At 41.2% G+C, this 25,796-nt stretch overlaps 1 long non-coding RNA gene across 6 annotated transcripts in view; it reads right to left on the bottom strand.

Annotated features, from left to right (window-relative positions):
• Positions 1–25,796, bottom strand: part of LOC140506315 (uncharacterized) — a 73,457-nt gene that overhangs the window by 8,981 nt on the left and 38,680 nt on the right. For 2 of the 6 annotated variants that reach the window (XR_011967880.1, XR_011967879.1), the window contains exons 3-4: positions 5,215–5,295; positions 1,707–1,757 (exon numbers count right to left, since the gene is read on the bottom strand). This is a non-coding gene — a long non-coding RNA (uncharacterized lncRNA). Of the gene's footprint in view, positions 1–1,706; positions 1,758–5,214; positions 5,296–18,847; positions 18,998–25,024; positions 25,303–25,796 lie in introns of those variants that run through there. The other 4 variants (XR_011967881.1, XR_011967876.1, XR_011967877.1 and 1 more) reach the window with 3 other exon arrangements.

Here is a 25,796-nt window from a genome sequence, read left to right as displayed (position 1 = left end):
CCCTCGCTCTGTCACTTAGAACCTACGTGACCTTAAGCAAGTCATTTGGGCTCTCTGAGTTCCGGTTTCCTCCTCTGCAAAATGACAGAGTTGGACTAGATTAATCAGTCAGTGAATCAACAAATATTTGTTTAAGTGCCCAGGCACTGGAGAGATACATACAAAGAAGCAGACGATCCCCACTCACAAAGAGCTTATGTTCTAATGAGAGAGACAAGGACATATGAAAATATATAAAGCATAGCTATAAAATGAATAAATACAAATATGTACAAAACAGTTCAATATAAGGTTGTCTGGGAGGGAGGATACCAGAAGTTAAGGGGTGACATGATGGGGATCAGGAAAGATCTCAAGCAGAATATGGTGCTTAAGCTAGCTATGCCCAGGTTTTTGCAGAGCAGAGAGAGGGAAGATGTTTCCTGGTCTGCACTTCAGGGTGGAGGTCTAGGGTCTGAAGCTCATACACTTAGCAGGCAGTGGCATGGCACCTTATAGACCTGCCAGTAGAAATTGGCTGTGTCCTGCTGGATGAACTGAATGGTTAATCAGGGCCAGGTCCTGATCTTCCACAAGGAGATGCCATAGTCACTGTCACTGCATCACATTATCATGTTTAATAAGCCTCTGCATGTGATGTGGGGCATGGATATCAGAGAAGAAATGCTGGACTGCAGGCCTCCTGAGGACCCACTGACTTGGCAGAAATTAGGAGATTTCAAAGAAAGAGGAGAGATAAGGAGACAGAGATGTGGGTCTTCCCCTGTAGGGGCTGGATACTCATCAGCTGAAACTGTACGGGAACAGCAAATCGTCCCTGTCATGATGCTATCCTCACCCTGGTCCAGCTCCACGAAGCTGTGGCTGAGCATACCAAACCACGGTGCAAGTTTTCCAGAGGCTCCTAGCCCTATTATGTACAATCCCATCTCTTACCACATACCCCAGAATTCAATTCAAAAAAGCATTTATTAAGAACTTACTATACCCAAGGCACTGTTTTGGGTGCTGAGGGATATTTAAGAATGAAAAAAGACACGTGGTCTGTGCCTTCATGGAGCTTGTGGTAGAATAAAGAGGGTAAAAATGTATTCGTAAATAACAATAATACAAAAGAAAAAAAAAAAGAGCCATAAGAGCCAGGCACATATCAGAAGGGATAGTAGGGAACATTGAGTCCTCCATCCTCATTTTTACAGATAGTCCAAAGTCACAGAGTTAGTAAATGGAGGAGTGAGGAATGGTAATCCAAGTCCTCTGATGCCAGATCCAGAATTCATTCCACTGCCTCAGAGGACAAATGTATTATAGTGGAAGGAGTACTGGATTTGGGATTGTTACCTCAGGCCAAACAGAGTTTAACTGAGGTAAGAGCTTTCTGCTAGGCAGCTGAAATTTAGAGGTGGCTAATTCTTGTGCTTCTTCAGCAGTACTAGATAGCCAGAATAATTAGTTAAAATAGGAAGTTACCAAATGACTTATTTCCAGGTGATCACAGTCCTCTTCCAGCATTGGACTTCCTAGAAGTAACCTCCTGGTTCAAAGAAACCAGGCAAAGTCTTATTTCCTAAGATCCAGATGTTTCACCAGGATTTCTCCCCTTCCTGAACTCCTCCCCCCAAAAAAGAATCAGAAATGCTGGTTACAACTGGTTCTACGATGCATTAGCTATAAACCCTAGGATAGTTAAATTCTTTGAACCTCACCTGTAAAACAGGGATCTCTCCTTTTCCGGCTGTCAGATATCTGTTGAATGACTGAATGAATTGAACAATGGATTATAAAATGAATTGCTTTGTTATCCAATCGTTTGTAAACTGTAAAGCACCACCTAGAAGTGAATTATTATTCTTTTTGTTGTCAGCACAAGGGTTCTAAAGGTAAGAGTTTGCTCCTGGCTGTAATGGTCTTAGAAAGATTCATGGAGGAGGTGATGTGTGACTACCAGAAACAGGCAGAAAGAACCTCCTGCAACTTCCTGGGGAACAGAACAGAAAAGAACTGTATGCCTTTGTTAAGTGGGAATCTCTGAAACCTTGGATTAATGACAAATGTCAACTTTTTCATCCTTACATAACAGTTGACTTTTAATAAATATTTATTAAAATTGAAATTGTCTTCTGAAATAAAATTAAAATGGGGCCTTCATTTTCAAGCTCTCCATAGTCTGACCTGGATGCGCCTTTCCAGGATCATCACCACCTTTTCCAGATTTATCTCACACCATCCTCCTCCAAGTACTCCATATTCCAGGCATTCACTGGGCCCCATTCTCATCCCTCCCTTTCCCATCTTCTCATTTTTTATAGCCTGGCCTCCCAATTCCTTCCCTTCCTTTAAGGCTAAGATCAGGTAGCATTTCTCCTGTAAAGCCATCTTTGACCACTTTTCCCCTAGTTCATAGCATTTTGTCTGAACCTCCTTGCAAGAAATTAAATGGAAAACTATTTATTAAGCATTTACCTTGTATGGAGTACTATGTTTCTCTCCCAATTTCCACTTATCCTTGAAGGCCTTGATCAAGACCACCACTACCAGGAACTCTTTTCTCACCTCCTCCAGTCACAATGACTTCTCTTTCTCCCAAAATCCTGTCATCGTTATCATTTGTAGAGGTGATGAAAGGCAGTATAGCATTATTGATGAATGTGGAACCTGGAAGACCTGGGTTTCAATCTAACCTTTGATACATACTAGCTGTGTAGTGCTGAGCAAATCACTTAATCTCTCGGAGACTTGGTTTCCTCATCTATGAAATAGGGACAATAATACTTGTAGTACTTCAAATGGGTCATTTTGGGTTTTATAATTTTACATTTTTTTCAAGTTTTTAATTTTACTCCTTTTTCAAGTTTTTCAAGAAAAAACAATTTTTAACATTCATTTTTTTTAAATTGAGTTTCACCTCTCTTTCCCTCCCTTCTCCCCTTGAGAAGGCAAGCAATTTGCTATAGATTATACACATTCAGGCATCCAAAACATATTTCCATATTAGGCATGTTGCAAAAGAAGACAGACCAAAAAAAAAAACCAGGAAAAAGTTTTAAAAAATATGCTTTGATCTGTATTAAGACTTGATCCGTTCTTTCTCTGGAGGTGAGTAGCATTTTTCATCTTGAGCCCTTCAGAATTATCTTGTTTTGCTGAGAATAGCTAAGTCATTTACAGCTGATCCTTGTACGATATTGCTGTTACTACGTATAATGTTCTCCTGGTTTTGCTCATTTCACTTTGTATCAGTTCATGAAAGTCTTTCCAGGTTTTTTTGACAGCATCAGGCTCATCATGTCTTACAGTACAATAGGATTCCGTCACAATCATATACCACAATATGTTCAGCTATTTCCCAACAGATGGGCATCCCCTCAATTTCCAATTCTTTGCCACTACTAAAAAGAGACGCTATAAGAATTTGTGTACATATAGGTTCTTTTTCTTTTTATTTTTTATCTCTTTGAGATAAAGATCTAGTCCTGGTATAGTTGGGTCAAAATGTACACATGTTCTTATCGCCTGTTGGGAATAGTTCCAAATTACTCTCCAGAATGACTGAGTCACTTTACAACCCTAGTGCCTTAGTGTCTCAATTTTCTCACATCCCCTCCAACATTTGTCATTTTCCCTTTCCTCTCATATTAGCCCAAACTGATAGGTGGTACCTCCGAGTTGTTTTAATTTGCATTTCTCTAATCAATAGCGATTTGGAGCATTTTTTCATACAACTATAATTAGCTTTAAATACTTCGTCTGAAAACTTTGTGTTCCTATCTTTTGACCGTTTATCAATTGGAGAATGACTTAAGTTATTATAAATTTGACTCAACTCTCTATATATTTGAGAAAGGAGGCCTTTATCAGAGAAACTTGCTATAAAAAAAATTTTCCCCAGTTTTCTGCTTTCCTTCTAATCTTGGTTGCATTGGTTTTGTTTGTGAAAAAACTTTTTAATTTAATGTAATCAAAATTATCCATTTTATATCCAGTAATGGTCTTTTTCTCCTGTTTGGTCATTCATAGGGTTAGTTTGAGAATCAAATGATATAATACATGTACTTTGTAAGTCACAGAGTGTTAGATAAATGTCAGTTATAATTGTTAGCTCTACCAGTCACCTGGCACTTAATGCATTGCCTTTATATATTTTTTTACACTGTCTTCATTATTGCTTCACATATTTAACTCCTCACTTGTCTGGATCTTGGCCCTGCTCACGGTGGCTCCTTATTGCCTTTAGAATAAAGTACAATCCCCTCAGGGTGACCTATCTGCCTCTAAACTCATTTTTTCATCCTGACATCAATTACTCCTCCTTACTCACTCTACAATTTAGTCACTGTGAGCTACTGGTCATTCCTCTGTCTCAGAGTTCTATCCCTTGCCTCTGTGTACTGTCCAAGTTGTCTTTCACGCCTGTAGTTCACTACTTCCCTGGCTCTAACTCTCACAATCTTGTTCATCTGTCAAGTTTCAGTGCAGGCACCACCTCCTCCATTAAGCCCTCCCTGATTTCCCTCACCTCCAGCTGTTAATATACAGGATAATAATGGTGTCTCCCTCTCAAACAGCTTTATATTTTCTTATCTATATTCCTGTATCATTTCTGTCTTTATAAATTAGCCTAGCACAGCTCCTTGCTCACAGTTAGCTTTTAATAAGTTTTTGTTAAAACTGAATTTGTCTCCAGGCAAAAAAAACTGTCTCCAGAATAGAGATGGGGCCTAGGAGGGAACAAGCCCTGTCTTATATTTCATGTAGCCCCCACATATTCAGAACCTAACAATGCTTTGCATATAATAAGTGTTTAATAAATGTTTTTTTAATGAAATTGTTGAACTGATGTCAAGCACAGTCTATAATAGATGATTTTTAAAAAAAACACATTTCTTGAAGGAATAAACAAATGAGGGAATTGGTCTTACAAAAGAAAAATGGTTGCAAAGAAATAGGTATTTTGTTTATCTGAAGGAATATCACTTTCCTGGCCAGCATCATATACAGGCAGAATAGGTGATGGCCTAAACCTTAGATCTGAGGGTGCCTAGGGAAGACCCTTGTGTCCCCAAAATAGTTTTTTATTGGCCTGTTGCTAACATCTGAAATTCCACCATTGGTAAGTAATTCATTCCTCTGGGTTAAGTAACCACTCCCCCTACGATCCCCTTTTATAAGTCTCTGGGGGTGGGGAAAGGAGGAGTAATATGTTAACTCACTCACCGCTACCTAGGATGACTGTCCTCCTTGCCAGGGAGACTGGGCACAGCAGAAGGCACTGGATGTCAGGAAAGGGGCTTGGTGCTGAAAGAGCATAAAAAGTAATGACAAGAGGGCTCCAGCTTCACTTCCATCATGGTTGTCCTAAGACCTTCTGGAACAATTGGGTTAAATGGAGGGGAAGCAGCACAAAGGGCGAGATTGGGCAAAAGACAAAGCACTCACTCAGTCCACATGCTTTTTGGTGCAAGAATTGAATATGGAAAAAAATGCAGCTGTGTGGATTAAATGCCAGTTGTGGGAAGGCTGGAAGGAGCACCTCATTCCTCTGAGCAGGATGTTGCTAAGATTTTCCGCTACCAAGAAACAACTCATTGACACTGCCCTTGGTAATCACGCCAGGCATCACACGTACAACACATTATTTTGCCTGACGTTCAATTAGAATAAGAATTCTTCTCTGTACACACAACACTTGGATTCCCTGTACTTCAGGGTGGCCTTGGGCTTGGGATGTGACATCAGGAGAACACTCCTAGGATCACAGGATTGACCTCAAAAATGACCCCTCATTTTACAGGTGAGGTGAGTGAGATCCAGGAAGAAGAAATGACTTGCCTGAGGTTACGCTAATAATAATGTCAGAGGTGGGACTTGAATCAAGTCTTCTGATCCAGAGTCATTTCTGTTTCTTTACCCTGTCTCTCCACAATAGACAATTCTCATTCTATGGGACAAGGAAATTGTTTATGCAACTGGAACCAAATAATGCTGAGGACAATCTGAACACCGTCTGCTACCAGGCAGCTGGGTCTCCCTGTGTTCCATACCTCCATGGGCTTTAGGTGCCTCCTATGCCAAGGACCTGTCTCATGAAGTATGTAGTATCATGGATTCCGAGCTGAAAGAGACCTCAGGGGTCATCTAGCCCCTTCCTTTTATAGATGAGGAAACTGAGGCTTGAGGAGGTTTACAGACTTGTCCAAGGTTATTCAGGTATTTAGTGTCCAAGGTGAGATTTGAACTCAGATCCTCTGGCTCCAGGGCTATTTCAAAATTGAGACTAGAATTACAGAATTATAGAATTACCTAATCTTGGATTATAAAGGGACATCATCAGAAAAAAAAAAATCCCTTCTCTAACTTCTCAGAGAAGTTAGCATCCAGACCTACCATGGAAGCAACCCATCCTAAACTCAAGCTGGTTTAATTATTAGGAAAGTTTTGTTTTTGTAGTCTCATTTATGTAGCTCTTCAAAGTATAAAAGGTGTTTATCTCCTCTGATCCTTATAAAAGCCCTTTGAGGGAGATGCTATATTATTGCCATCTTACAGATGGTGAAATTGAGGTACACAGAAGTTAACTGACCTGTCCAAGGTCACACAACTTAGTGTCTGAGTTGGAATGCAAATCCAGATCTTCATGACTCCAAGTCAATGTCCTATCTCTCTGTAAAAGAAGAAGCAGTGTGGTATAGTTGATAGAGTGCTGACAAGACCTGGATTCAAGTCCTGCTTCAGACACTTATTAGCTTTGTAACCCTGAGAAAGTTGCTGAATCTCAGTGTCCTTACCTGTACAAAGAGATAGTTGGATTCGATGACCTTCTAGGTAAGTGCTTTTCAGCTCTAAGTCTATGATTCTGTGAGAAAGTGCTTTGTAAACTTTACAATGCTACATGAGAGTCGATTATTTTTCATATTCTCTTCCCTGCCTGATTCACAGGGATGTTATAAGGATTAAATAAGAATAGTGGATGGCAATTCACTTTTAAAAGGGGAAAGTTATATGTAAAAGCCAGTGATTCTCTCCATTTACTATCTCTGTGCCCTGAGCAAACCCCAGGTGGTGAAAGATGGGAAAACAGACCTGTTACCTCATTTGTAAAATAGAGCTAATATTTGCCTTACCTGCCTCTCAGGGATTCTATGAAGATCAAATCAGATATAGCAGATAGTATACTTTAGATGGTAAAAACACTCTATAAGCTGTTAAAAGTCATTACTTTAAGACTTCAGTGGCTGCCATGAACACCATTGTAGGTCATCTTTCCTGTGATGGAAATGAAAACTCATCACCTTCTTATCATCCTCATTATTATTTCATTACAAGCAACTGGGCACTTGATAAACAATGTTGATGAGGAGGAAGAAGAAGAAGGTAGTGCTGAGAATTCATAAATACTGTTGTTTGGATTACAGAGCCTCCAAAGGATGCAGAGCACTTAGGAGTTAGGTCAGTTGAGAAAGGACAGAAAATCCCCATTCACTGGTATTTCCAAGGGCAGGAGGGAGTGGGCATACAACTCATTGCAAGGGATAGATTTCTCAATGGGAAAAGTAGAGGGGGGCTGGTTATTCTCTGGACAAAAGGAATCTTCCATCTGCCAAAGTTTCATTTTAAAAAAAAGGAAGATTTCCCCAGGGAACTTAAGTGTTTATATATAGATGACTAACTACTTAGCAAAGAAACTGATATCAGAGAAGCTAAAGTTTAGACTATGGCTAGAAGCCTGTGCCAGTTGGGAGTGATCATGGGATTTACAAGAGAAAGAGAGTGACCTTATAGATCCTTTAGTCAAACTAATCCTCTCATCTAAAAACTGGGGAAACAGAGACCCTAGGATGATGACCATTATGATGATTATAAAGAAGAAACCAATAATATGGGATGACTGCACTTAGAGATAGAAGGGATACTCTTATTTTATATATCCTTATATGACCTTAATACATGCTGATTGATTGATAAAGGGATGGTGCCTTCATGTATGCTATGGCATTAAAAAAGAGGATTCCAGGGAGAAAGGCAATGGTGAACGTAGCAAAGTCATTCAGGTCAGAGCTCTAAGGAATTTTAGAAGTAAACTAGAACAATAGGATCATATATTTAGAGCTAGCAGGAACCTGAGAGGTCATTTAGTCCAAACCTATCATAGATGGAGAAACTGAGACCCAGAAAGGGAAGTTACTCAAGGTCACACAAGGTCGAATAGCAGGGCCAGGATTTGAACGTAGGGTCTCTTTCTCCAAATCCAGTGCTCTGACCATCATGAGAGTTAAAGAAAATTACTCTGTTCTTTTTATTGGGATGGGAGGATGGCTGCATCATTTTCTGGCCTTGACAAGTAGCCTGGGCTATCACTTGCTCACATCTGGTCAATGGACATTTTGCTCCTGCTTAGGACTACAATTTAGCTTTCCTTGGCTGGCTAGGGAGAGGAGAATTGAAGAGAAATTGTTTTCTTTCCCAGGAGAGCTTCTGGCTTCTGTCTGGCTTACACTCAGCCTAGTAAACCTCTGGGTCTTGGAACTGACTGGGTGGCTGCTGGGCCACAGAGTCCCAGATATTCAGAGAATCCAGAATTTGATGGTTGAAAGGAACTTCAGGGATCTTCAAGCACATCCTCCCACCTTTCCCAGGATTAGAGTCTGATGAGACAGATGTTAGGAATGGGTAAGCAGGTATTCTCCTAGACCCAGGACAGCCAAAAGAGAGGAGTTGTTAGCCAAGCTCATTTTCCCAGTTCTCACAGACTCTGGCTTTGGGATCTGTCAACGGTCTTCATAAAAGGAAACTGTACCCATTAGATCCAACCCAGATCTGGGAAAGGGAAGAAAAGGGCCAACATGCAGAGAGGTGGGATGGGGAGACTCACAGTCTGCCCCATCCAGCCTAGCACTGGGATTCCAAGTGATGGTTCTCTCTAAGGAAAGAGGCCTAAGTTATGGAAAATGGTCTATTTTGATCATCCTAAATCTCCCTGACATAAATCATGCTCCTTTCTAAAGAAGAAATATGATAAAAGGAATGCTTTTTAAAATGTACTTAAGTAGCTCCAACTCATCTTCTATGGAACTATGGTACCTAATAAATACACAAAATTAATAAACACCTGTTGAACTGAATGAGTTGGGGCAACCTCTTTCTTTCAAACCGACCACTACGTATAGGCCATGTGCGCACTGCCTCATTCTAAACCCCCCTTACATATACATTGACCCCAACCTCAATCCCCACATTCAAATACTCAAGTGGATCCATGATCTCTTCCATGGGGTATTCTCTCGAACAATGCACATTACCACCTATCCTTGCCTGGCTATCCTGTGCAACTCTTGTCTACATCTTTCCACAAATTCACCAAAGGGGTCTGCCTAATATGTTGGACACCTTCCTTACTTCCTCTTGAAATCACAAGGATTTCAATTCAGCATTGCTGGGGATGGAAGCTCAATTCCAGGTGGACAGTCTCGGGCGGGTAAAGGTGGGAACTTCTAAATCTTAGAGTTCTCACGAGACCCCCCAGGAAACGACTGGGAATCGAGGTGAACCGAGCTATCTCGTGTATTTCCGCCTCTTCCCGTGAGAAACGTGATGGGAGAGAGCTCTCCCTGCCCTCGAGATTGTCCCGGATCTGGGCACACTATTGTTATCTAACAGCACGGTATTCAGATGCAAACTATGCTGCTGGAGAGTTTAAGTAGGATCAGGAAAGCCTGAAAGTTCTCTTGGGCGGAGGGGCGCAGAGCAGACAGGACAACAAGGCTCCGCTTTTCCTCTCTCCTCTCTCCCCTCCCCCTCTCTCCCCGCTTATACTTCTTCTTCCAGTCTCTTATTGTAAGATCTCTGCCTCCTTGGGAGATTCTTTGCTCCCTCCTAAAGAAGAATTCCCCTGCACTTGTAACTAGACCCTGAAATAAAGCTCAACCCTTGTTCGACTCTGGAACATCCTTTCTCTCATACGAGCATCCGGTTTGGCCAGCCGAAGACCTCCGATAGAGGTAAGGGAAGACTCGGGTAGCCCTCAGGCCTCTAGGCTTGGCACAGCATGAAGACTATCCTTAGATTAGTCTTTGCCTTTGACACACGACTACCTCCATCTTCTTTTTTTGCTAATATATTTCTTTGATGTATCTTTTATACCTCTTCTTCACAATTTTTTGTTTGTGAAGAGTTACACCCTGCTCACAATCACTATGTGGCTCTCCACATAATGCTTCAGAGACTGTAGTTGTCAGTGATTCTCAGTTATAGAACATCACTATAGATAGAGATCTCACAGTTCAGTGTAAACTTTTGGTGTCTGTTGGGTGCTGGGGGAGAAATTGGCACATCTTCTAGGCATATATTTATATCTACTAATGAATGAGCTCTTTAGGTTGGCCACTCAACTGCATGTCACTGGCTAGAAAAACAGCCATTCTACATACACTGAATTTTTCCTAGGTAGGTAAGTCATGCTCATTTGAGTGGCTGTGGATATAAACCAGGGAGCTCTACGATGTTCTGGAAGTTGATGCCATCAGTACAGTATCATCTGCAAACAGTAACATCTGGAAGACTTTACTCTCCATAGGGAATCCCACCTTGACTTAGATTCTAGGTCAAAGTATCTTTTTTTTTTTTTGAGATCTTCATTCATCAAAATCTTGCTGCATCTGAGTATCTTCAACCCACTTTTTTCTGGCCAAAGCAACAGTAAAGGAATATTACCCCCAGATTAACCTGCAGTGCCAGTATGGGGCAAGGAAGATGGAGTCAAGGAGAATAAATAACATGTTTGCAAACCCATCTTTTCTTATTTCCCAATTATAAATTTGCTGGACACATCCTGCCATGGTCATCTCTAGACTCTTGCAGGCCTGTCCATCAACAAGAAGCCAGGAGCCTTGCCTATTGGCACAATTTGAGTCTCCCATCACTTTCAAATCCTTCTGCCTTCCACAGAGCTGTCCAAGTCAGCTCAGCTGGGTCACACTCAAGAGCCTTCTCACTTCTAAATTCTGGTATCTACTGCCTGCACAGAGAAAGCATCTGAGAAGCTAGCATCCCATCTCTGCCTGTTCTCCCTCATCTCTGCCCCTCTGGCCACCATCAGTATCCATCCCCATCATCTTTCCTCCATGCAGAATTTAGCCCTAGGGCTATGTAGCTCTTGGCAGACACACACTCCAAACTGATAAAAAAGGAGAAGGAAAAAAAACGCCTCACCCACTGCCAACAACTGGAATTGTGCCACGTTATGCTGATTGCAACTGTACAGGAGTCCAAGCTGAGGTGGAGTCCTGCCTGGGTACAAAAAAAAAAAAAAACCACTCCTGGTCCTCTTGAGGGATGGAAGGAAAACAAGGGAGAAGAGAGCCTGCACTTGGTTCTGCCCCCTGACCCCAGCAGAATCCCCTGTCTCCCCAGGCATCTCTATAATCCAGGCTAGTAGGCATCTTCATTTGAGGCCTCATTTTTCACGGGTCAGCATCCTGGTGTCATGGTATGGCTTCAGGATTAGGCCCAGTGCAGGCAGGCGGGCAGGCAAGTGGTTTGGATAAAGATTTCCTGAACGGCAATAGCTCCAACATTGGCCAAGCTCCCATTGGGTGTGAGGGTTGTTTGGTTGTTTTGTTTTATTTTACTTTTTTTTCATTTAATAGCTCAGCCTAAATAAATATGTGTATACATATGTTGGAGAACTTTATGCAAGAGCCAGCAGAAAAGGAATTCTGGGCTTGGGCTATGTCGTGATAGCACAATACCAGAATCCCAGTGTGGGCACTGATTTCTAATACCATTCTACCTCAGTGTGGATTGAACCAACCACTTTCCAGAGCTGAGCCCCAGTTTCCTACCAGGACAAGGAGTAGTATCTACCCCTATCTCTCCATATATAGTCATATAACATGACAGCTAGAAGGGACCTTAAAGAGAATTTAGTCTAACCCTTTCTTTTTCAGAGGAGATAGCACTGAGTTAACTTGCCCAAGGTCACACATGTTAATGACAGACCTAGGATGAGGATGCAGTCTTCTGAATGCAGGAATGAATGCTCTTTTCAAAACCACCATGATCAACTGGGGGTGGGGGCCAGCAAGGTAGGGGATAAAGGAAGTCTGGCCCTATGATTTTATCAATACAGGGACCTCTGATTTATAAACTCCCCTCACCAACACAAACTAGTTGCTAATATATAATTCACAGTCTTAAAGAGTTGTCTGAGGGCCCCTGAGAGGTTAAGGACTGTTTGACAGCCTGAGTTTTTGTCCTACCTACAATACATACTAGCACCTTCCTTTATAAGGGTCTGCCCAAGTGTCTCTGATATTCTTGGAGCATAAAGCCCTTCTAGATAAAGAAAACCAAGGTCTTAATTATAGCAAATCTTTGATGAACTGGAATGTTCAGAGAATGGGGTCACTCCCTGAGGACTAAACAGAAAAAAACCTTTTGATTCTAGGTTGCAGATGCATCTAAACTGCTTTGCCTTGGTCAAATCAAATTGAGTGTGGATGTGTGGATGGTGAAAAGAGGCCAGACCAGATACAGAGGGCCTGAATTCTACTGCTAGTTCTGCTACTATTTAGCTAGGGGACCTTGGGCAGATCCCACCCTTTCTCTAGGATCCATCTGTAAAAGAGGCGAGACTAGGAAGGAAATAAGGAAACAAGTATTTATTAAGTACCTAATGTGTGCCAGAACATTGTGCTCCATGCTTTCCAAATATTATAGAATGTGATCCTCAGAACAACCCTGAGAGGGAGATGGGATTATCTCTGTTTTACAGTTGAGGAAAATGAGACACACAACAGTTAAGTGACTTGCTAAGGTTATACACCTAGTAAATATCTGATGCAGGATTGGAATTCAGGTCTTTTTGACTCCAGGCCCAACCCTCCATCCACTGAGCCATCTGACTAGGACTATCTGTAAGAACCTATCTAGCTTTAAATCTCTATGACTCAAGGACAGGGTCTTTCTATAAGCTGAGGATGACTCCCCCCAGGGCTATCCTTCAGTATATCAGTGCTCACTTTCTGAGGTTGAAACTAGACATGGAAGAGGCAGAAGGGATGGTGCTAAATGAAGATGAGAGCAGGATACACTCTGGAAGTTGCCCCTCTCCCCCTTTTTTTCCATCCTGGGAGGAGCTTTACATTAATTTAATTATTTTCTTTAATATGACTTTTTCTCCTTACATGTGTGCCCTCTGTCTTTGTTCCCTGTGCCGAGAATACCCTTTCCCTCCCCCTTTACAAGCTGAGGGTCAATACCCTTTAAACCTCGAATATCCCCTCCTCCATGTTCTGCCCTAATCTAGCGCTGACCTTCCTTCTCCCTTAGTCAGATATCACATACCACTCTATTTGCACCCCTCCAAGGCACTTATCATGCAATGTTTTGTTTTATAATTGTGTCTATATGAAGTTGGGAGGCAGAGTCTAAAGGACCTAGCTCCTCAGAGCCAGGAAGACCTAATCTACAATGCAGTTCTGACTCTGATATAGATAGGCTGGGTAAGTCAAGTGGCCTCTGAGCCCTGCAGGCCAAAGAAAACTGGAGGCTGAATCATGCACAAGGATCCCTGTGGGCTGCACACTGACGTAGTTTTCAGATGCAACGTTATTTACATTTTACTGTATTTGTATTTATTTTGTGAAATATTTCCCAGTGACATTTGAATCTGGTTTGGCCCCACTCAGTACTGTGCGCCACCTGTTTGATACCAATTGCAGATAGGGCTAATGTTGCAGAATCAATAAGATGATTCATAATAAGTGACCTGCAGTAATAGTGGCTGTTAATCATACTGCTGGGCTAATGGTTGAATAAATAGGCTAGTTGTTTCAATAATAATAAGTATAGGAATGAGAGGAGTTCCTTGGGGTAGAAAATATGCTGAAGATATTTTTGGTTCATTTCAGAAGTCTATGATTATTATTCCTGTTCACAATGGAATGGTTAGAGAACTCTCTAAAACTCTAAGTTGTAAAGAAGATGCTGATCTACATTATTAAAAGAATTTTCCTCACTTGGGAGTTCCCTCTGCCAATGAAATCACAGTCCAGTTCTCATCCCCATGACCATATTCGGGTCATACTCCCCCTACTAAGTAGTAAATGCCAGGAGTACAAGAATCTGTATTTATCTAAATTTTCTACCTCCCTCAATACCTAGCAAGATGTTCTGCGTACGGTAGACACTTAACAGATGTTCTTGAACTGTTAAATGGGAAAAGGAGTGACAAGACCTCCCCTCTCCCATCAGAAAGGGCTCCACATAGTCAAGATCTTGCCATGTGTAGAGACTTACAAACCCTTTTAAGTCCCCTAGACCAGATATGTATGGTATGAGGTAGGATTCAACACTGTTTCAGAAAGTCTGGTGAAGATTTGGCAAACTTTCCAAAATGCCAGATCTTCATTTAATCTCAGCCTTGTAATCCAAGAAGGGAAGAAGGAACAGAGATGGACATTCTACAGGAGGGAATGCCCATGGGACATTACCTCAAGGAATTGCTGAGGGCCTCCAAGGCCCCTAAAATGAATGAAACACTACCAAAGGGTGTGAAATATCATCCTCCTCTTGTCCCCCTCCACCCCATACTGGCAGAGGTCCATTGTATTTAAGGATATAACATGAATTAATGTTATAGGTCATGCAGTGGATAGAGTTTGGGACTTGAGTCAGAAGGACCTGAGTTCAAATCTGTCCTCAGACACTTACTAGCTACGTGACCCTGGGCAAGTCACTTAATCCTGTTGGCCTCAGTTTCCTTATCTATAAAATGAGTTGGAGAAGGAAATAGCAAACCATTCCAGTACACTTGTCAAGAAAACCCCAACTCAGGAAGAGTTGGATACAACTGAAACAACTGAACAACAAGAACATGAATCAAGAGATCTAGTCATTGTTGAACTATAATTCAGGTCATCAGAGTTCTAGTCTCATCTCTGCGCCAAGCAAACTGTATGACCCTGGGCAATTTTTGAGATTATTGATTTAGAGCATGAAGGGACTTTGGAATGCTACCATTTAGGCAAAGAAACAAGTCCAGGTTGAAAGACTTGTCCAAGGTCTCATAGACAGTTAGCAGCAGAAGCAGAATGTGAACTCAGGTCCTCTACTACAAATCCACTACTCTTGTCATTGCACCAAGCAGTCTCTATATTACATTCTTCTGCACTACTGGGGCCAACGGATGTGCCTTCTTCATTCTACTTTCTTCTCCTTGGATTAATTCCTACACATTTTCACAAGTTGCTCTAAATTTTCCACATTCATTGTTTTTGCAGTATAATCTGTGCCTCTGTTTCCTGTAAAGTTAGAGGGTTGGACTAAATGACCTCTGAGGTACCTCCCAGCTAAAAGACTTTCTAAGATATTCCAAGGTACCAGTGATCACAGCCCGCAGCACAGACCCTTCTACTGAAAGCACCACCATCCTCTCCATCCATTGGGCTCATAACCAAAGAGGCATCTCTGCTCCTTCTCTCTCCCTCATCCTACACATCCAATCATAGAGGTGCAGTGTTTAGAGTTAGAAGGGGACCTTAGAATTCGACTCCCCTATTTTACATTTGAGTTCACTGAGATTCAGAAAAGCTAAAGTGAAACCCCAGTTTTATAGCATTTCTAGAGGTTATTGATTCTGCCTCAATACTCTCTTTCACATCTGTACTTTCTCTCCACTCCTACCACAATACCTGTAGTTCGGGTCTTCATCTTTTCTTACTTGGACTGTTATCATAGCCTCCTAACTTGCCTCCCTGCCTCCCATCCCTTCCCTCTACAATAATCTTTCACCCAGCCATCCAAGCTGTCTTTCTAATTTACTAACACTATTGCAGCTTCGTAATGTGTTGTGGTAGAACCGTCTCAAAGAATTCAGTTAGGCCACTTCCAATCCAAATATAGGCATTTATTGAGATCGATGCCTCTTATGAAGTGGGCTAAATTCCAAGAGCAACCAGCAACTTCAGAGAAAACAAGATCGATTTTATAGGGTAAAGATGCAATTACATAACAAAAATTGTGAATATTAAAAAGGCAGGAAGGGTTTGTTAAGGGATTAGGTAATAGGGGAGGGGTCCCAGCCTCAGTGAAACTGCACATGTGATTACTCACAATGCATACAGAAAAACTCATGGGAGAGACTCGTCTGTATAATAATGATACTTTAATAAATCTCTCTACATCATAAGTTTACTCTAGGTCAGTTCTTTAGTATTACTCCTCAGGTGCCTACTTTTGTGCTTTGGGGTCCACGTCCTGCTTGGGCATCCTGATGGTGCTGCTTTCTGACTGGCTGAGTATTGTGGCCATACGAGACTAAATGGATGTGGTTGTGGTTGAGTACAAGGACACACCTGTTGTTTCTGTGGGAAATATGAAGATTGGGTCTGGGGGCAGTGGCTGGGATCCCATCACATGGAGACACCGCTGTTCTGTGAGAAATATGAGTTCCTGGACACAGCTTTGTCATTCAAGGCACTCTGCAATCTACCTCTAACCACCTTTTCATTCTTCTCTTGTTTCACATCCCTTCAAAAATTCTGTGTTCGAGACAAACTGGGCCACTCTCATTTCCCTTTCTCTCTCCTGCATTTGCCCACCTACACTATCTCTCATGCCTGGAATGGACTCTCTTTCCCACCTCATCTGTCTTTTTTTTAAGGCTCATCTCACGTGCTTCCTTCTCCATGATGCCTGCCCTGATATGTCAAGCTGAAAGTGACCTCTCCCTCCTCAGATCTGTCCTAGCACACTGTCTGGATCTTTCTTTTGTACTCAGTTCATTTTACTTTGTATCATAGCAATTTGTGGACATTTATCCTCTCCCCAACACCCCCATCAGATTGTAAACTCCTAAAAATTAGAAACTATCTTCCTCTCCCCACTGCCTAGCACAGTGACAGTGTAGAAGTTGCTAAATAAATATCTGTCAAATTCATCTGAATCACTGGGGCCAATTTATAAGGATCTGGGCCAAGAGGTTGGCAACCTATGGCATGTTGCCAAAGACAGCATGATATTATTGTGAATAATAGATACTGTGCCTGGGGTTATGAGAGAGGCATATGTGGACTTGTGTTTGGTTGGGAAGAGACCACCCTTCTGCTCAATCATCCCTCCCAGTTCTCTGAACCCAGAGTCCACAGGCACAGTGTACATATGTATGCACATGCATATAATAGTTATAGCTATTATGTCCTATGGTGGATAGAGCACTGGGTCTAAAGTCAGGAAGACCTACATTCAAATCCAATCTCAAACCCTTACTGACTGTGTGACCCTTAGCAAGTGCCTTAACCTGTCTGCCTCAGTTTCCTCAACTGTAAAATGGGAATAATAATAGCACCTACCTCCCAGGGCTATTGTGAGGATCAAATGATATAGTATCTGTAAAGCACTTAGCACAATGTCTTGCACATAGTAGGCACTATATAAACGTTAGTGGTGACAAAGATGATGCATCCAGTCTGCCTGGCTTCAAGGCAGGTTCTCTAACTACCATACAACTCTTTTGCCTTCAAAAAGAAGGGGGTCAATCATGTAACCAGAGCAAGTGTCATGGGTTCATAAATGGAGGACCCCAGAAGCTAGTCCAACCAGCTTGTTTACAAATAAAGAAACTGAAATTCAGGAAGGCTGCACATCCAGTGCTCTTTCCCCTGGACTATGATGAATAGCTTGAGTGCTGAGCTGTTTGCCATGGGAAATAAACACCAGTGGAATCTAAACTCCATGAGGACAGGGGCCATTTTTCTCTTTATTTTTGCCTCTCTGATACTGAGCAAGATACCTTGCACAGAAAGGACACTTACAAATACTTGTTGAATTGAACTGATAATATCAAAAAAAAAACAAAACCAAACCCTAGAGGAAGGCCCCCAGAACACTGGAGAGACTCTTCCTAGAGGGCCTTCCTAGAGGGTCATAGAATATGTGAATAGGTTGTGATGTGTATTAGTGAAGGAAACATCCTCATTGATGAGATCACAGATCCTCTGAAGAATAAGTATGAATGTGCAATTCCTTTACAGAAATCATTCTAGCAGGAAAGTATTTTACATTAGAAAGTCAGCTCCTGTGGCAGCAGAGACTATATCTCCTATTTCTTTTATAACTTCCCAAAATCCCTAGCATGGGGAACTGCACATATAGGTGTCCAATTTATGCACTTGAGCTCTGTTCTTCTACCCACAAACCAGAAGCCAAGAAGCTGGGACTCTATTGATCTTCAAAAAATAATAATTTCCCAGAAAACCTGAACATAGCACAATCCAGCAGACTGAACACTGGCCTGTTAGATTGTGATCTCCTTGCTGGCAGGGACTGTCTTTGTCTCTTTTTGAATCCTCAGCAATTAGCACAGTGCTTGGCGCACAGTAGGTGTTTAATAAATACCTATTGACTGACTGACTGATCCAGAAATCCAGCCAGATTCTATCTCTCAGGTCCTTGTTTTTCCACAAATACTGCATAGTGTAATCTACCCAAGTCACTGGAGACTTTATCTTTTAACATTTTCTGTATCATGCAGTAGTAACATTCCTGGTGGTATTTTTGTTATTTTTTTAGTCAACCTATAAAAATTTTATTAAACGTAGGGGCAGCTATTAAGTGTGGCACAGTGACTAGTGGAGTCCTGGGCTATCTGAGTTCAAATCCAGCCTCAGCCACTTGACACTTACTAGCTATATGACCCTGGGTAAGTTACTTATCCTCTATCTGACTCAGTTTTTTCAACTGTAAAAGGGACATAATAATGACTATCGCCCAGTGTTATTGTGAGGATTAAATGAGAATACTTGTAAAGCACTTAGCACAGTGCGTAACACACAGTAGGCACTATATAAAGAATACATACATATATAGAGGCATTATATAAATTCTAGCTATTATTAGTATTATTATTGTGATGATGATGATGGTGATGATGATGATAGTGTTTTCATCCTGCAGAGCAAGCATCCTTAATCCTTTTTATCTCATGGACCCCTTTGACAATCTGTTGAAGCAGAGGGATACCTTATCAGAATAATATATTTAAATGCATAAAATAAAATATGAAAGATTACAAAAAATCCCAATTATATTGATAGTTATCAAAAAAATTTTTTTAATAAATTAAGCTCATGGACCAATGTTTTAGAGAAGTCCAGACTAGGATTTTTCATCTGGTCCTGAAACACTTGGGTTTCGAAAGAAGTTTTAATGCCATCCGCCTTTGATTTAGTGGCCTCAGTGCAGGTGTAGACTGGTTAAGGAAACTCCGGGAAGAACATGGAACAGTCCCGTCAGAGAAGCATCTGGGTGTGTGGTGTTTGGATTTGTTTTGTTTTTTTGTTGGGGGAAGGGGGGGAATGGATCCATCAGAGAAAGCAAGCTCCCCTGAGGGAATATGTGACCTCACCACCTAAGGGTGGGGTGATGAAAGCCACTAAGTAGTCCCAAGTTGTGACATTAAAGAGGGGAACCCTTCAACCTTCCCAGGGTGGGGGAATGAGTAAACCTAATGGCATTTAATTGTTTGGGTTTAAGAAAACAACAAAACATCAGCAGAGTTGCACATTTCCCAGCTCTTTGCTCCTGGACCAATAACAACAAGGCAAAGAGCTTGTAAGCTAAGGTACCTCTCTGGGATGGTCAGAGGGAGGCTTAAAGCAGATAATCCATAGAGGTAATTAATAAACCAACAGTAACCTAAATGGTGGTATCTGTAGAGTCAAGGGCTTCTGGGTTCTGTCAGCTACTCAATATCTTTGTCAATGACTTCCATTAAAACTTGATTTTCAGATGACACAAAGCTGGAAGGAATAACTGAGTAGCTTAGAGAATGGGCATCCAAGATTTAGACAGTCTAGAGAAACAAGTCAGTTCTAAGAAGGTGAAATTGACTTCAAAACTTTGAATGAATATTCAGTCTGCCAGCTCAGACAGAAAGCCTTTCCAACCTGGGCGATTCTTAACCATGTCCAGAGGACGAACATATTCTAAATCCCTCTGTACCCAAGGCGTTGTGTTTAATGGGGAAGAACATTTCAACACTTTGATGGATCTGTAATGACATTGATGTAGGTAAGTTCTCCAGTAGTAATAATAATAAAAAAATAATGATAACAATGATAGGAATAACAAACATTTCTGTATCAGTAAAAATTGGGGAAAATGCTTTGTATATATGATCACATGTGATCCTCACAACAACTCTCTGATATTGGTGCTTTTATTATTTTCATTTTACAGATAAACTGGAGCTAAGTTACATACCTTGCCCAGGGTCATTCAGCTAGCAAGGGTTGGAAGCAGAATTCAAACAAAGATCTTTCCCCACTCCAAATGCAATGCTATCTCCTTCAACCTATTTACACTACCTCATTGTAAGCAACTCTTGTTCCCATCGTCTCATTAATCCTCTGCAGTGGTTCTTTCCAATACTGTGGCCTTCCTCTAGATTTACTGACCTTGCATGGGAAGCAGAGGAGCACATGGGCTATTTGTCAGTCCCTCATTCCTGGTATATGATCTACCCACCTCCTTTTCTGGTCCTACATAACTCTGATAGTATCTTTTATGGCACTTCTCTTGTGTAATTCTTCATTGCTAATAGACCACAGCCCACTCACTCTCACCAAGTATCTCTTGTATCGTCCTTTGGAAAGCCTATAACCTTAATTCTTCAGAGACTGTGGTATTTCATGTTTCACAACCATATACTAGAAAAATATGAGTCTTACAAAGATAGGTATTTGTCTCCGGGAGAAGTATGGGGTCATTAAAAGCACTAGACGATGTCATAAAAGCAATCCAAGCTACATTCCTTCTCTTATACAATCCTGGGCAATTCTGAGCTCCGGCTTATTGTCCATCTGTTGTGTCCACCTAAGGTATATGTACTGACTGATCAACTCTCTCTAGCGTATCCTATTACCTATCCTATGAAGGACAATAGGTATTCTTTTTCCCCTTTTTTTTCTGAATGTGTGGTTTGGCAGAGCTGTTTATGGATCTGGGGATGGAAAGAAAGAGGAAAGTAAAGAAGGATGGAATGGGAGGGAGGTATGGAATGAAGAAAAGAGAGAAAAAGAAAGAAGGAAAGAAGGAAGGAAGGGACAAGACAGAAAAGGGGGAAGGAAGAAGGGTAGGAAAGAAGACAGGAGAGAGAGAGAGAGAGAGAGAGAGAGAGAGAGAGAGAGAGAGAGAGAGAGAGAGCCAGCCTAGTCCAGGGCCACAGTTAGAACTCCTTCTGTCCTAAACCATTCCAAATAGGAGTCTGTTCCCATTCAACAGTCTAAATTGGCCATCCCAGAGCAGCTTAACTCCAAAGATGCAGGAGAAATATTACTCCTGACCAGGCTGTCACCCATTCCTCCCCTTACTCCTCATTCTACACCTGGAGAATGTGACACCCAGAGAAGCAAACCCAGCTAGCTGCATGGAGCCAACTGTGCCGCAGCTAAGCAGGCATCAAAGCATGGAGCCAAGAGCAGGTTGGGTCCCATGCTCTTTAGTGTTCCAAGGAAACTGGTTCTTGACCTGGCTATCCATCATCTGTCTATGAAATAGTAAACAAGCACCTCAAACATGGCTTCATTTACACAGGTCAAAAAGTGATCTTAGAACCAACCAAATGGGCTACAGACCAAGATAATTTGCTAGGCAGGATTTTTTTTAAAACCAATGGTCATGAATAGTAATAGCTCTAAAAAAAAAAAAAATTCTTAATTCCAAATCAAAATTTTTATCCTTGTGTCTACATTGCAGCATGGTGTTGCCCCTTCAAGCCTGGAGCTTAAAAAATAACAACTTATGCCTATAAAAAAAAAGAGTAAAATCTCCAACCTCTATGGAATAAGTACCTTCTAGCTTTCAATACAACCAGTTTGGGCAGGAATTCATTAATTCATTCGCTCCATCATTTGTTTACTCAGCAAACTTTGCTTTAGCTCCTTCTCTGGACAAAGCACTGTACTAAGGTACCGGGACAAAAACCTCTCCAAGAACTTACAACATAATGGGGACAATGGCATGTACAAAAATAGTTAGGAGGCACAAGACAGTAATATAAGAAAGTAATCTGCTAACATAGAGGGAGACAGATGAGGGCAAAGGAAAGGACTGGGCCTTTTGATGGAAGCAGCGGGGGAAAAGTTCATTCTGCTTGTAAGGTTCATTCTTTCAATTGATAGTGTGTGTATTTGTGGGAAAGTATGTCTCATGTTCATAAAAGAAATACTCTATTGTACTTTTCTTACTATGGTATTTCATTAATTTTCAATGCTTGTAATTAAATGTCATTTGACTAATAAAAACACACTGGTGAGGGCTTGTGAGCTATGGGTTTTTTAAGTGTATGTGGAATCACAGATAACCTTAAATTTAAAGTATCTTTTCTGGGGGCCCTTCATGTGAGAAGGGATGTCCCACTTCCTATGAATACATTACGTCACTTGAGTCTTATGAAGTATCTACTATGGATATAATCATCCCCATTTTACAACTGAGGTTCAAAGAAATAACGTGACTTGCCCATGGACATGTAACTAGTAAGTGTAAGAGGCAGGATTTGAAATCAAAGTCCAACACTCCATGTTTACATAATTACACGATTTCTTAATGCCTTCGCTCATGACTATGTAAAATTATCTGCCAACATAAACTGAGACCTTTAAGGAATTTTACCTCAATACTTCCTAAAGCTTTTCACTTCATATTTATCTAGGAAGACATTAAGGTAGTAAATGTTACAGGGGGAAAGCATACTCTGATGATCAGAAGGAGTTAAGGATGGTCTGAAGTCATTCTATCCCAAATATTTTTCTTATCCAGGTACCCTGGGCCTAATACCACAGTTATCAATTCACCCCTGAAAAGTAAACACTGTCCTTTCTCCAAAGTCTCTTCAAAAAGGCAAATATCCCTTTGAAAGACTAGTCCTTAAGTCACTAACCTCTTAGTAAAAATGAGATTGTTGGATGATTTTCTAGTCTGAGGTGTATTGTAGCATATAATTACCAACATGACACCATCACCAAAGTACTCTGCCTATACATTAGCCATTATCCTTACCTTACCCCAACCTTCCAACCTTGGGCTCTGCTTCCAGAAAAATGTTATCTGATAGGTGAGATTTCGCCTTGTCTTGACTGAATCCTAGCCATCATTTTTTCTTTCTCTCTTTCTTTTATTCTCTCTCTCTCTCTTTTTCTTTCTCTCTCTCTTTCTCTGTCTCTCTCTCCCTTCCCTTCTTTTGTTCTCTTCTTACCTTCTTTTCTTTCTTCCTTTCTCTGTTTCCTGCCTCCCTTTTTTCATTTCTCTTTTTTTCCTTCCTTCCTTTCTTCTTTTCTTTTCTTTCTTCCAACTGAGTCTGACTCATCTCACCCATACAGGAAATTCAAGGGCTACTCACTGGCTCAATCACAGTACTAACAGACACAGGAGACTTGATCTGCACCATTTCTACCTGGATCAGATAACCCTTCTTTAGGTAACCTATCCTACCTGTCTTGGAGGAAGAAGGGGTAAGCAGGAAGGAGAGGGGCTGGTCACTGCATGGATACCAAATTTTGTATGGACAGTCTGTCAGCATAGTTCACTTTAGCCCAGAACTCCTGAGCTCAAGAGATCCACTAACCTCATATGCCCCAATAGCTGGGATTACTGGCATGCACTACCATGGCTGGCATAACCATATTTTCACAAGCTTCCAAACAAATTCCTCACCACCATCCCTACTTTTCCAGTTTCTCTTTATGTGTTGTCCTTCCCCATGAGAATGTAAATTAATTGAGGAAAGAACTGTTTTGCTTGTATTTCTATCCCCAGCATTTAGCACAGTACTTGGCACATAGTAAACACTCACTAAATGTTCTATCTATCTACAGGAGAGAACTAAGAAAAGGGAGAACTAGTATTGGAATTGAAGGTGTGGGAAGATCAAAAAAGGTGGAATGGGTAGCCTGAAAAACAAACTTCATCTCTTTCATAATTGGGCTAATGGGTCATTCCTGATGAAGACTCTTCTTTGCTGAAAGAAGAGATTGGAAGGAGAAATATTGTGCACTCTTTGACATCAGTATGTCTCACAGTCCTAGCGCATTCAGTAGGTTTTCATAAATATTTGGTGATTGAAATGAAGTCATCATCAGGCATTTATTAACTACCCCCTCTCCTATGCTTCAGTCATTGTACTAAATGCTAGGGAACCAAAGAAAGGTAATAAAAATAGTCTTTGCACTCAATGACCTCACACACATTAATAAGATATATATATACATGTAAATTTTATATGTTTGCACATGTATATTTATTTATATATGTATGTGTATATACATGCAAATATTTATACAAACAAGATTTACACAGCATGAACTGGAGATGATCAACAGAAGGACAGCACTAGAATTAAAGGGGATTGGGAAACGCTTCTTATAGAAGGTGGGATTTTAGCTAGGACTTGAAGGAAGTCAGAGAAATCACGAGATAGAGATGAGGAGGGAGAGCATTCCAGGCAATGGGGACAGCCAGTTGGGGTGACTTGTTTGAGGAATAGCCAGGAAGCCAATGTCATTGGATCTCAGAGTACTTGGAGGAAGAAAAATGGAACAGTAGAAAGGTAGGAGAGGGCTAGGTTATGAAGGGCTTTGAAATGGAGTATTTCATTTTTGATCCTAGAGGTGATAGGAATCCACTGGATTATTGAATAGAGAGTTTCCTAAATCTGCACTTTCAGAAAATCAATTTCACAGCTGAGTGAATTGGAGCAGGGGAGAGATTTAACCAGCAGATTAGTGCAGTAGTCCAGGCATAAGGTGAAAAGGGTCTGTACCAGTGTGGCAGCAATATCAGAGGAAAGAAGGAATATACAGGAGATGCTGCAAAGGTAGGATCAGCAGGACTTGGCAGATTATATCTTGACCTTCGTGCTATTGGATATAATTTTACAATTTTGGCAGTTACTATTTCTCCTTTCTTTCCTCACATCTTTTTTTAAGCTTTTAAAATGGAGTATTTACTCCATAGACATAGCAAGAATAGGAGCATCCACCCCACTGCCTGCCCCAGTGCCTGAGGGGTGCATTATCTCTTTTCCTTCCTTACCCAGAGAGAGCACACTCAGACTTAACTCAATGTCTATGTAGCCTTGGTCCCACAAAGTTTACTTCCAAATACTGCATAGTTACTGGATGAATCTTCACCTCAACTCTTATTGGCTTGAGTCCCATTAATGCTGGACTGGCTGACTGATAAACCCAGCATGGATTCTTGGGTGGCTCACTCTTCACAAGGTCATGGCCATCTCCAATCTTCTTCCTAGAAGTCAGAAAGATTGTACACAGAAGAGCAGGGCTATGTGTTCTACAAACCTCTGGATAAGAGAGGGTCCAAGGCCCCTCCCCCACCTAGAGGGTTTCTGTTGCTTCTCTTTCTCCATTGCTGGAAGGTTGGGAAAGAACCTGAACCACCCTCCTTCATCCCCTTCATCTCTCTCCTTCTTTCTCTTACTTTCCCTCACTTAACTAACACCCTCTCCAGTTATTTCCAACCTCGTCCCTCAAACCAACTTTATGATGCCCTTAAAAAAATGAAGAGTTGTTCTTCCTTTGGTAAACTGCTTGGGAAAATCCCCTGGATTAGAAGTCAGGAGACCTGGGTTCTCCTGACTCTCACTAGCCGTGTGATGGTAGGTAAGTTGTAAGAATCAAAAGGCATAACAGGTATGTGAGGGTTAATGATTATATACAGATATAGATACAGACATCTATAGTCTATATACATACACACACACATATATATAAGATAGTATA

The sequence above is a fragment of the Notamacropus eugenii genome, chromosome 5 (assembly GCF_028372415.1).
Source record: "Notamacropus eugenii isolate mMacEug1 chromosome 5, mMacEug1.pri_v2, whole genome shotgun sequence".
NCBI lineage: Eukaryota > Metazoa > Chordata > Mammalia > Diprotodontia > Macropodidae > Notamacropus > Notamacropus eugenii.
The sequence above is the reverse complement of the archived record's forward strand: the minus strand, read 5'-3'. Positions and strand labels throughout refer to the sequence as shown.